Below are 11,670 nucleotides of genomic sequence, written 5' to 3' on the forward strand. Positions count from 1 at the left end.
ATGCAGACAGAGCCCACCCGGCCCGGGACACAGAAAGACTGATACCCTGCTGAAACAATCAGACAGGTGGAGAAGGAGGCACAGGCCTTCCTGTAAGTCACACCTGGAGGGAGAGAAGACAAAGCCTTGGTCAAAAATTACACATGCCAAAGGGTGCACATTTTAGATCTTGTAAAACAAAAGTTTTACCTACTAGAATAAATTCAGACTTGACGCCAGAAAAAGTCAGCAAGGCTCACCATTTTCACCCACAATCACCTCCTTCTGACAGGCATTCTGGATGTTTGCTGTGCAGTTGACAATGAACTTTGGAGCTGAACAGTCATTGTCCAACAGAGTCTCTTCACAGTGGTAACACTGCATCTGATAAGGCCAGACTGAAACGCATGCACACACACTAATTGTGATGCCTGAAATACATGGAAGGAAATCTCTAGTTACAGTGCACTACAATGGAATTACGTGTGTCCAAGCAACCTCCATGGACATAATGCAGTGCAGAAACTCCACAAGAGGGAGCCATTTCCTTCTGTTTATGCCTCTATTCCTCCTCTAATACATTGATAAATCCATTGTCCAGTGCCCTTTTCAATCAGATTGGACAGTAAAACAGCACAGAGGTTTGAACCCGTTAAAAATGCTATAGCCACTGCTTTTTCAACAACACTGTTACTCATTTTAACACATTATCATTATGACCACTGTCTCAGGAAAAGGAGATATTCAGATGCACTTTAAATGTGAAGGCTATCCAGTCACTTGTGGTGAAATGCCAAATCCCAAAAGCCAATATAGCGATAGATAATCATTAGTATGAAGAATCCTTGACTCACTCAACCTTGCTTCCATATTGGTAATCAGTACAGTCACCCAGCTAGTGTTCAACAGAGACGTTTGGAATAGATCGGCAGTGCTTCCTCTGACTATCTGGGCTTGATTGATATGTTATGCCTGCATGATCTGATGGATATTGCTTGCAACACATAACACATTATAGCAGCACTTTGTAAAACACATCGCTCTATCACTAATTTGACCCCCAAAAAACGGATTACATCCTATATTCATGGTACTGTACTTTGTCTGTCTGTCTGTCTGTCGGGTCATCAACTATAAAATATGAATGCAATGTGGCCAAACATTATTATTGCATTAGCCATAGTTCAAACAAAAATATTAACTTGTCTAACTATAAGGGTGTTGGAGCAGAAATGATTTATGCGTCTGTCTGAATGACAGATTGACAGAATGGCCATTTTAATCATGTTCACTGACTGGTATTATGATTGTGACAGGTAGGCTCAGACTCCAAAGGTAAAACAAGTTCAATCATTCATTTCTGTCATTGTGTGTAATTGCGCATGTTTAGCCTACATTTAAAGCGATTGCATTCATATTTGCATCATTTTAGAACATAATGTATACATTATTAGCATAGAGCATTTACGCATGGATTTAGTTGGGTAGGCTAAAAGGCTTCTCAAAATCTCGTTTTATTCTAGACTATAAGCTTTACATTGAGAGATTTTGGGGCAACGAAACAATAATTAAGAAATTAATTATTACTCGGGATTGCAACTGTTGTAAATAATATAAATAAACCTACACTGACATTTACAAAAGAGAAACAGTAGTTATGTACCTGAGCAAAGGACGTATCCACACAGAGAAGCGAGGAGAACAAACGATTGCATCGTCCATAAATAAACTCCATCAGGTTACTTTTTCTCCCAAAAAAACATTACACAGTTGTATGGTCAGCCTCAACTTGAATCCACTTCTGATAAAGTAGGAGCAGTAACATCACCAGTAAGCATCCAGTGTCATGCCTAAAAAGGTTTCTAGGGGGCTTGCTTCTCCCAACTTTGAGTGCGCTCTGTTTGGCAAGCGTCACAGAATCAATCTCAATCTGACGCCTCGATCACACCGACTGTGTCATTGCGCAAAATGGGACGCAGCATCATCTGGATGTGTGAAACATAATCATTCTGCTACCATTTCTGTCAAGCCTTCTAGCATACAGTTTGATGCATATTCGATAAATCCAATGTATGTGCCACACAGAACGCACTGCAAGAAGGCAAACACAGGGTTCCATTAGAACTTAATGCGTTTTGGGACACCAGAAGTACCTACATTAACACCGTAGGTGTGATCCAGTGGCGGTCAGTGCCGTTTATGATGAGGGAGGACACATTTTTTTGTTCATGAGCATGGCCTTATTTCTATTACAGCATGTTGGATGACTGTCGTTCATATTCCATTCACACAGTTCAATGTAACATCGATGGGTTTAGGCTACTACATGATATTCACATTTTCATTATACCCATCATGAGGTTGCTGCAACCTAGCCTATGAATGAACGATTACAACGTAGGTGCACACAGGTCGAGAGAAAAAATTGACATGACAGACAGTTACACATTCAATACCACCTTGCACACTCTTGCGTGCATCTAGCTTATCTAGGGTGTAATCATTAGCCCAACAGTTGTAAACAAGAGTTTCTATTGGATAAATTCTGGTATTTTTATCCCTGTGTCGTTTGCTTTTGTAGGGGGTGAGAACCAAGCGCCTCTTAAGTTTTGTATTGAAGTTGTTGTACCCAGAGGAAGACAGAAGCTAGCTGTCCTCCGGCTACACCATGGTGCTACCCTACACAGTGCTGTTTAGGCTACTGTAGACCTTCATTGCAAAACAGTGTGTTTTAATCAATTATTTGGTGATGTGAATATATTTAGTATAGTTTTTCACTGTTTTACCATTTTTATTTGGATGAAATTCACTGTGGAGGATGGTCCTTCCCTTCCTACTCTGAGAAGCCTCCACTGGTGTGATCGAGGTATCAGAGTGCTGTGACATGCTCCGGTTCAGTGGTTTCAGATAAACAACAAATGCTAGAACATATCTCAATAGCAGAAAAGGGGGAAATGTCTGTATAACTCAAATTCAGTGTGACTACCCTAGTCTTTTACCACAACCTTTACCCTATTGCTTCGTATCCCAGCCCAGCAGCAGCAGCGCCACATCCCAGTTCAACCCTAACCCGAGCTTCATGCCCACATCCCAGTTCAACCCTAACCACAACCTTAACCTTAACCCGAGCTTTATGCCCACATCCCAGTTCAACCCTAACCACAACCTTAACCTTAACCCGAGCTTTATGCCCACATCCCAGTTCAACCCTAAACCTATACGCTCAAAATAAGTGCTAGTTAGTACCACAAAAAACATTCTTCACTTTGTCCCTGTAGGGGAAACCTTTTTTGGGGCTGTGAAGAACCTTTATCTGTTTGAGTAAGCCTTTGTATAGTTCTTCATTAAACTGTTAGAACCAGAGCCCACACCAGTTTAATAAATGTTGTTTCAATGTAATTTGTCAACATAATGTGAAGTTGAATATATTTATTTTACTAGGCAAGTCAGTTAAGAACAAATTCTCATTTACAATGACAGACTAGGAACAGTGGGTTAAATGCCTTGTTCATATTTTTACCTTACAAGATCGAAGCCCCGAGCTGACAACTTTTTGGTTACTAGTCTAACGCTCTAACCACTAGGCTACCTGCGGTTGAAAATACATTGGACTTGAAAAGAAATCAACGTAAACTTTGGTTTTCGTGGTGGAATTTCAACCACATGATTGTGATCTTTAACCAGGTTTCCATCCAACCTTTTTATGCTAGTATGTCGGATAAAAAATGTCATGCCAGGTCTGATGACGATAACCAATTTGGCCGTGAACTTTCCGAATGTCGACAAAACAAAATACACTAGAGGTGTGATCTTTGTGTCTGTAAAATGAATTATACGATAAATGGCTGTGGACTTTACGCACAAATATCAATATAATATGCATCACATTGTGACTGCTCTTCTTTCGATGCGATTCGGGTCACCAAAAATATATGTTCAACAAGAGCCGTTCGTTCGCGAAGGACCATCACTAACGTAGGCTACCAAATAAAAAATACAAGTTAAATAGGCTTCCATCGCTCCCTGATTTGCATACTGCTACTACTGTTTTTTGAGCTAAAACAATGATTTTCTGTAGATAAATTACAAAATAATTATCTAAAGTCAGGGGTCTCCAACCCTGTTCCTGGAGAGCTACTATCCTGTAAGCTTTCATTCCAACCCTAATCTAATGCACCCAGGGGCGAAAATCTGATATCAATTTTGGAGGGGACAATTATATGAAATTTTCTCAAGAGCAATTCCTGAGGGGGACACCAAAAGTAGTGCTGTAACACATAGCCTACATTGTAATATGGTAAATGTATATTGAGGAACCAAAGAAATAAGGTGTTTGCCATACTCCTAACTACTGGTACCCAAAACGACACAACTAATCACAACAGCAATACCATTGCCTTTAACAAATCTTAGTTCAGTCACCAGTTTAAGTTGAGAGTGGGGGTATCCATGGCATTTTCCAATTATGTTCCTATTTTACAAGTCAAAAAAATTGAGAACCTTTCATAATGTTGCCAAACAAAGACTCAACAAACTTACCTGAGACTCCCTGTATCTGCCAGTCTGTCCCTGCATATCTGTCCCCAACTCTGCTGTCTGTGTGCCATCTGTTGCCTGCTCTGCCTAATGACATCATTGTGAAACATTTCCATTAGAATTTCATTTCTTTCTTCTGAACATTTTATCAACTAGTCTTTGAGATATTAGGCTACTAGGGTTCTTACTTTGCGTTTTGGTGTACTGCAAAATACTCTGATGTCCGTCTTTTATTTTTCTGCTATTTTTCTACCTGGCTGGCTGGCTACACACACACACAGTGTGTAGGTTATTTACAGTAGGAGATGGGCTTCTATCATCTTATCTTTTATCATTCTATTTGGGCTTCGATCTAAAAGGTAGCTAGCAAATGTGAAACGAATTAAAATGACAAGAGTTGACAGCTGTATGAGTTCACCATTTACACAACATATGCTGCAACCTTTTGTAATTTTAATAGTTTGTTTCATATTGGCTGGCTTCCAACAATAGCTGAATTTGCAAAGATAGCAAGCACCAATTCCGTTTCAGTGGTGTTTGCTATAATCTTTGCTACCCGGGTTAAATAAAGGTGAAATAAAATAAATAAATAAAAGTTCCCTTGCGACAATTTAGCTTTTGCAACGAGACCATTAAATATATTTAAGACAATGGTAGAAGAGAGTGTAGTTCTGTTCAGTTTGGACTCCAGTTTATCGCTAACCTTATCACAGGGACTTTGAAGCACTAACTTACATCATCTGCATGCTGATCTTGGAATAAATTGATGATAGCAAAGATTCCATCTTTGACGAGGCCACATAAATGGAATAGGTACTAGCTAGCTTAATAGTTAATATTTGCGCGCTAGCTCTGCATATTCAGCTAGTGTGTGTGCGCGATTGACTGGATTAACCTCACGTCAGTTACGTTCATTGAGTGCCTTTCAGACAGTGGATACAACCCCTCTGTTACCTTGCCAACTAAGGAACTGGCAGTGGATCAAACCATTGTGAGGCAAAGGGTGGGGGGGTTGCAATCTTTTGAAACTTAAAAACGCGCTATTAAGTGTCTACAATCAGCACAATTGCTTTCATTGCATATTATTAATATTATTTAAATTACATAGTTATGTTTCAGTGATATATTGGGGGGGACAATTCATATTTTTCCCAGGATGGGGGGGTCGTGTCCCCCCCATCCCCCCAGGATTTCCACCCCTGAATGCACCTGTTTCTAATAATTAGCTGGTTTCAGGTTAGTTATAACTGGGGTTCGAGTGAAAACCTACAGGAGGGTAGCTCTGACCCTTTTTTTTTCAATTTTCAACCTAAAATAACATACCCAAGTCTAACTGCCTGTAGCTCAGGACCTGAAGCAAGGATATGCATATTCTTGATGCCATTTGAAAGGAAACACTTTGAAGTTTGTGGGAATGTGAAATTAATGAAGGAGAATAACACACATTAGATCTGGTAAAAGAGATAATACATTTTTTTTTTATTCCGTCATCTTTGAAATGCAAGAGAAAGGCCAAAATGTATTATTTCAGCTTAGGCGCAATTTAGATGTTGGCCACTAGATGGCACGAGTGAATGTGCAAAATTTTAGACTGATTCTATGAACCATTGTATTTCTGTTCAGAATGTTGTATCAAGTCTTCCCAAATGTGCCTAATTGGTTTATTAATACATTTTCAAGATTATAACTGAGCACTTTCCTCAAACAGTAGCATGGTCTTTTTTCACTGTAATAGCTGTAAATCGGACAATGCAGTTAGATTAACAAGGGGGGGGGGGGGGGGGGGCGATCCTGTAGAGAGTGAATCCTCACTCCAGAAACAATAAATAATGGGGAGAATGCCTCAATCTGGTCCATGCTGATTTTTTCAGTTTGTAAAAAACTTTTTTTGCAGGGCATTTAATAATTTGGCCATGTAAAAATGTATTTGAACGCACATTTCACAATCTGACGTAGGCCTAAATGGTAGCCTACCTTTTGGGCTTTACATTGGAGATTTGCAATTTTTTCACAGTTCTAAATTGTTCTTTAAGCATTTTGAACAAAGAGCCATTTGGGAGCCAAATGAGCCGGCTCTTTTACGTGAACAGAGCCTAATGAGCCAGCTCAAAGAAAAGACACGGAATGCCCATCACTAACCTACATGGGAATTTAACCACAGATGTTATTTTCATGTGCACTACGTCATCACGCACAGCATTTAACCCGCAACAAGCCAATATGATAAAAACAGATCTGGTGGGAAAATGCGCATATTGTTTTTTGTGAATTTGAGAATATTCACGTGAAAATCTGTCACTAATTGGATGGAAACCTCGCTATTGTAACAAACTTTCAACATAGACAAACCTTGTATAAAATATGTTGAATTTGTACCTTTGAAACAATGTCAGATCTTCAACATTGTATATCCACTATCAGGAAAAAAATACTGTAGGATGGGCAGTACCTCGTACTGAAGAGTTGAGCTACCTACAGCTATTCATTTGGACTCCCATTCAGGGTTTTATCCTAGCCCAGCTTAGCTTTGATATTTGCCACTGACTACTACCAATGTGCTATCATGAGAATTATTATTGAGCAATCTATTAATAGATAAATATATTCACTGTTGCTATCGCAGTCCTTCCAAAGGTTAGGTTTAACCGAGCAAATGAAAATAACCATACATTGTAAGTCACATATCCTCAATACAACTATTTTGGCCTATATAGCATTTGCAAAGTTATCAACAGCTATTGTTGTAATTTAACCCAGGGTTCAACAAAAAATAGGCAATACATATAGGCCTAGGGTTTCAAGCTTTGGTTGATTTCAAATGTAATCTTTAAGTTAATCATTAATATGTTGGATTCACATCTCCATCCCAACCAAACATCTAAATTATAGGACTAAATCAAATCCAACTTTATCTAAAGTGCATTTAAAGTTAGATTCGATTTTGTCCTATTCTTTAACTTTGATTTTGGGTTGCAACGGAGATGTGAATCCAACATATAAATTATCAATTTATAGGCAAACTGGATATTGAATTGTCTTTGGTTGTCAACGCAACCAAATATCAACTTTTGAATGAGCTGTATCTTCTGTTTGGATAGTTCCATCTCTGCCACTAGTCTGGCTTTACTTCCAGTTTGTCTACAAATTAATATTTGATGTGTTGGATTCAAGTCTCCACATAAACCAAAAATCAAGGTTAAAGAATAGGACTAAATCAAATCAAACTTTAAATGCACTTGAAATAAGGTTTGATTTGATTTAGTCCTATTCTCTAACTTTGATTCTTGATTGAGATGGAGACGTGAACCCAACATATCAATTATTCATTTAGGTGATCAAATACTTATGTCATGCAATAAAATGCAAATTAATTACTTAAAAATCATACAATGTGATTTTCTGGATTTTTGTTTTAGATTCCGTCTCTCTCAGTTGAAGTGTACCTATGATAAAAATTACAGACCTCTACATGCTTTGTAAGTAGGAAAACCTGCAAAATCGGCAGTGTATCAAATACTTGTTCTCCCCACTGTACTGCCCACCACTGCGACCTGTATGCTCTCATTGGCTGGTCCTCGCTATATATTCGTTGCCAAAACCAATGGCTCCAGGTCTTCTATAAGTATTTGCTAGGTATAGCTTTGCCTTATCTCAGCTCACTGGTCACCATGGCAATACCCACCCGTTGCACGCGCTCCGGCAGGTATATTTCACTGGTCATCCCCAAAGCCAACACCTCCTTTGGCTGCCTCTCCTTCCAGTTCTCTGCTGCCAATGACTGGAACTAATTGCAAAAATCACTGAAGTTGGAGACTTATATCTCCCTCACTAACTTTAAGCGTCAGCTGTCAGAGCAGCTTACTGATTGCTGCAGCTGTACACAGCCCATCTGTAAATAGCCCATACAACCAACTATCTACCTCATCCCCGTTTTTCTGCTCTTTTGCATACCAGTATTTCTACTTGCACATCCTCATCTGCACATATATCACTCCAGTGTTTAATTGCTAAGTTGTAATTACTTTGCCACTATTGGCCTATTTATTGCCTTACCTCCTTACTTAATTTGCACACACTGTATACAGATTTTTCTATTGTGTTATTAACTGTACGTTTGTTTACCCCATGTGTAACTCTGTGTTGTTGTTTTTGTTGCACTGCCTTGCTTTATCTTGGCCAGGTCGCAGTTGTAAATGAGAACTTGTTCTCAACTGGCCTACCTGGTTAAATAAAGGTGAAATAAAAAGAAGAAAAAAATAAATAAAACCTGGTCTCAAGCATGGATTTCACTTGAGGCCCCTGCGATCTCCACAGAGTTGGGTATTGCTGCCTTTTCCTGTTTTGCTCCTTGCTTATAGAATAGCCTGCAAACCAAACTTAAACTTGTGACTCTTGTCCCCCTTGCCCATTTTAAACATTTATTGGAGGATTTTTATTTTTGTATTGCTTGTAACTGCTTCGGGTAATGCAGTTCTTGTGCTATTATGGGAATAACCTATGTGTAAATGTAACAATCTGCTGTTGTATTTTTTTGTGTTATCTGTGATGGTTTTGTTTGTCTTGTGTAATTTCTTAATCATTGTACCTAAACTGTATGTGTAAACATGTATACGCAGGGCCCAGCTGTAAAAGAGACCTTGATCTGAGTCTGTGTTCCTTGTTGAAATAAAGGTATAATAACTAATGATATGTTTGATTCACATCTCCATCTAATCCTGAAGTTAAAGAATTGGATTAAGCCAGTGGCTCAGATGAAACTATCGAAGCATTAGATATCCTTTAAATATTGATATGTGGTTGTGTTGGCAACCAAACAAAACTACATTTTACTTTTGTAATACAGTAATTAGCTGTAATAAGTTAAGGCTATTTTATAAACTAATGTAACAGTATTTATTCAAATTTAAATGAGTAACACATCCATGGCCACATTTTGAAGTTAGCCTACTGTAACTATAAATGTCTTATGTAATCATAGAACACATGTATGTTCAAGATAGCATGCAAAGGTTGCAGGTCTGTGGAGATCTTCACAATTGCTTTAAAAATCTGTGCAGAATCTCGAACAGTGTTGATCACTTGCACCATGTACTTTTCACGTAATCTCAATTGCAATCCAGATCATTTGATGAAGCACAGTGATAAGACATTAAAGGGTTGTATAAATACAAATTAAATATTGTATTCCCATTGGAATTTGGTTGTGCTTTTAGATGGTTGAAAGCATAATGATAACACATCGGGAACTCAACAAACTTCTGGCCGACTTTTTTTTATAGGTGAAAAAATATTACCCACATTTCTGTGTTGAAATTACATGACATGCCCAGTGGGAGGGTTCTTCATTACACTGTTGTTAATTTCCCTGCTGCTTGGAGTGAGTTACTGTATTTTTTAGATCTGTATTAAGGTATTATTGCTGAAAAGGACAGTATGCTGCTGTATTGTGATTACTTGGGAGCCAACATCACTTGGGGTTTGAACTCATAACCTCTTGGTTGCCAGCAACCTGAATTTCCTGCTACGCCACTGTGTCTGTGGGTATAACAGAAATTAGAACCAATAGACATTATGTCATTTGTTCCAATGGGGGAATCCTTTCTGGTGCCATGGAGAACCCTTAGATTGTTTAGAACCCTCTCATGAAGAACCCTCTTGATCCAGGTAGAACCAGTGACCTATTCTACAGTTATACCTATAGGATACTTCAGGATATGCTTATGGCACACAAAATGTAGTATAAATGGTCAATTTTTCTACCCAATATATTCCATATAAAAGGTACAATTATTACGGCACTTTAAAATGTAGGTGGGGTGGCTCATTAGCATATTTGGGGGCATGTTCTAAAATGCTGTATTTGTGCCAACCGTTAGTGGAAGTGTTGTACCAGTTTGGGTGGTTTTATCATTATGCTGATGAAGATTGAGCACCTCATTTGTCCACTCCCAGTGCTACAATCTTATGACAATCAACAACTGTGCATTTTCCAGTAACTCAATGACAGTTGGTCACCAGGAAGTTCATGTTTATTTTTTCAATAATATACTGTCAGCTTGCTGGCAGGAAGCACAAGTGGGCTGAGTACATTTAGTCAACTGGTCGATTGCTTGTTTGATAGGCTTTTGGTTGACCAAGATTTTTGTAGTCGAGCAGTGGCAAATATACACTGCTCAAAAAAATAAAGGGAACACTTAAACAACACAATGTAACTCCAAGTCAATCACACTTCTGTGAAATCAAACTGTCCACTTAGGAAGCAACACTGATTGACAATACATTTCACATGCTGTTGTGCAAATGGAATAGACAACAGGTGGAAATTATAGGCAATTAGCAAGACACCCCCAATAAAGGAGTGGTTCTGCAGGTGGTGACCACAGACCACTTCTCAGTTCCTATGCTTCCTGGCTGATGTTTTGGTCACTTTTGAATGCTGGTGGTGCTTTCACTCTAGTGGTAGCATGAGACGGAGTCTACAACCCACACAAGTGGCTCAGGTAGTGCAGCTCATCCAGGATGGCACATCAATGCGAGCTGTGGCAAGAAGGTTTGCTGTGTCTGTCAGCGTAGTGTCCAGAGCATGGAGGCGCTACCAGGAGACAGGCCAGTACATCAGGAGACATGGAGGAGGCCGTAGGAGGGCAACAACCCAGCAGCAGGACCGCTACCTCCACCTTTGTGCAAGGAGGAGCAGGAGGAGCACTGCCAGAGCCCTGCAAAATGACCTCCAGCAGGCCACAAATGTGCATGTGTCTGCTCAAACGGTCAGAAACAGACTCCATGAGGGTGGTATGAGGGCCCGACGTCCACAGGTGGGGGTTGTGCTTACAGCCCAACACCGTGCAGGACGTTTGGCATTTGCCAGAGAACACCAAGATTGGCAAATTCGCCACTGGCGCCCTGTGCTCTTCACAGATGAAAGCAGGCTCACACTGAGCACGTGACAGACGTGACAGAGTCTGGAGACGCCGTGGAGAACGTTCTGCTGCCTGCAACATCCTCCAGCATGACCGGTTTGGCGGTGGGTCAGTCATGGTGTGGGGTGGCATTTCTTTGGGGGGCCGCACAGCCCTCCATGTGCTCGCCAGAGGTAGCCTGACTGCCATTAGGTACCGAGATGAGATCCTCAGACCCCTTGTGAGACCATATGCT

This window comes from Salmo salar, chromosome 12, assembly GCF_965601325.2.
Source record: "Salmo salar chromosome 12, fSalSal1, whole genome shotgun sequence".
In the NCBI taxonomy this organism is placed as follows: Eukaryota; Metazoa; Chordata; class Actinopteri; order Salmoniformes; family Salmonidae; genus Salmo; species Salmo salar.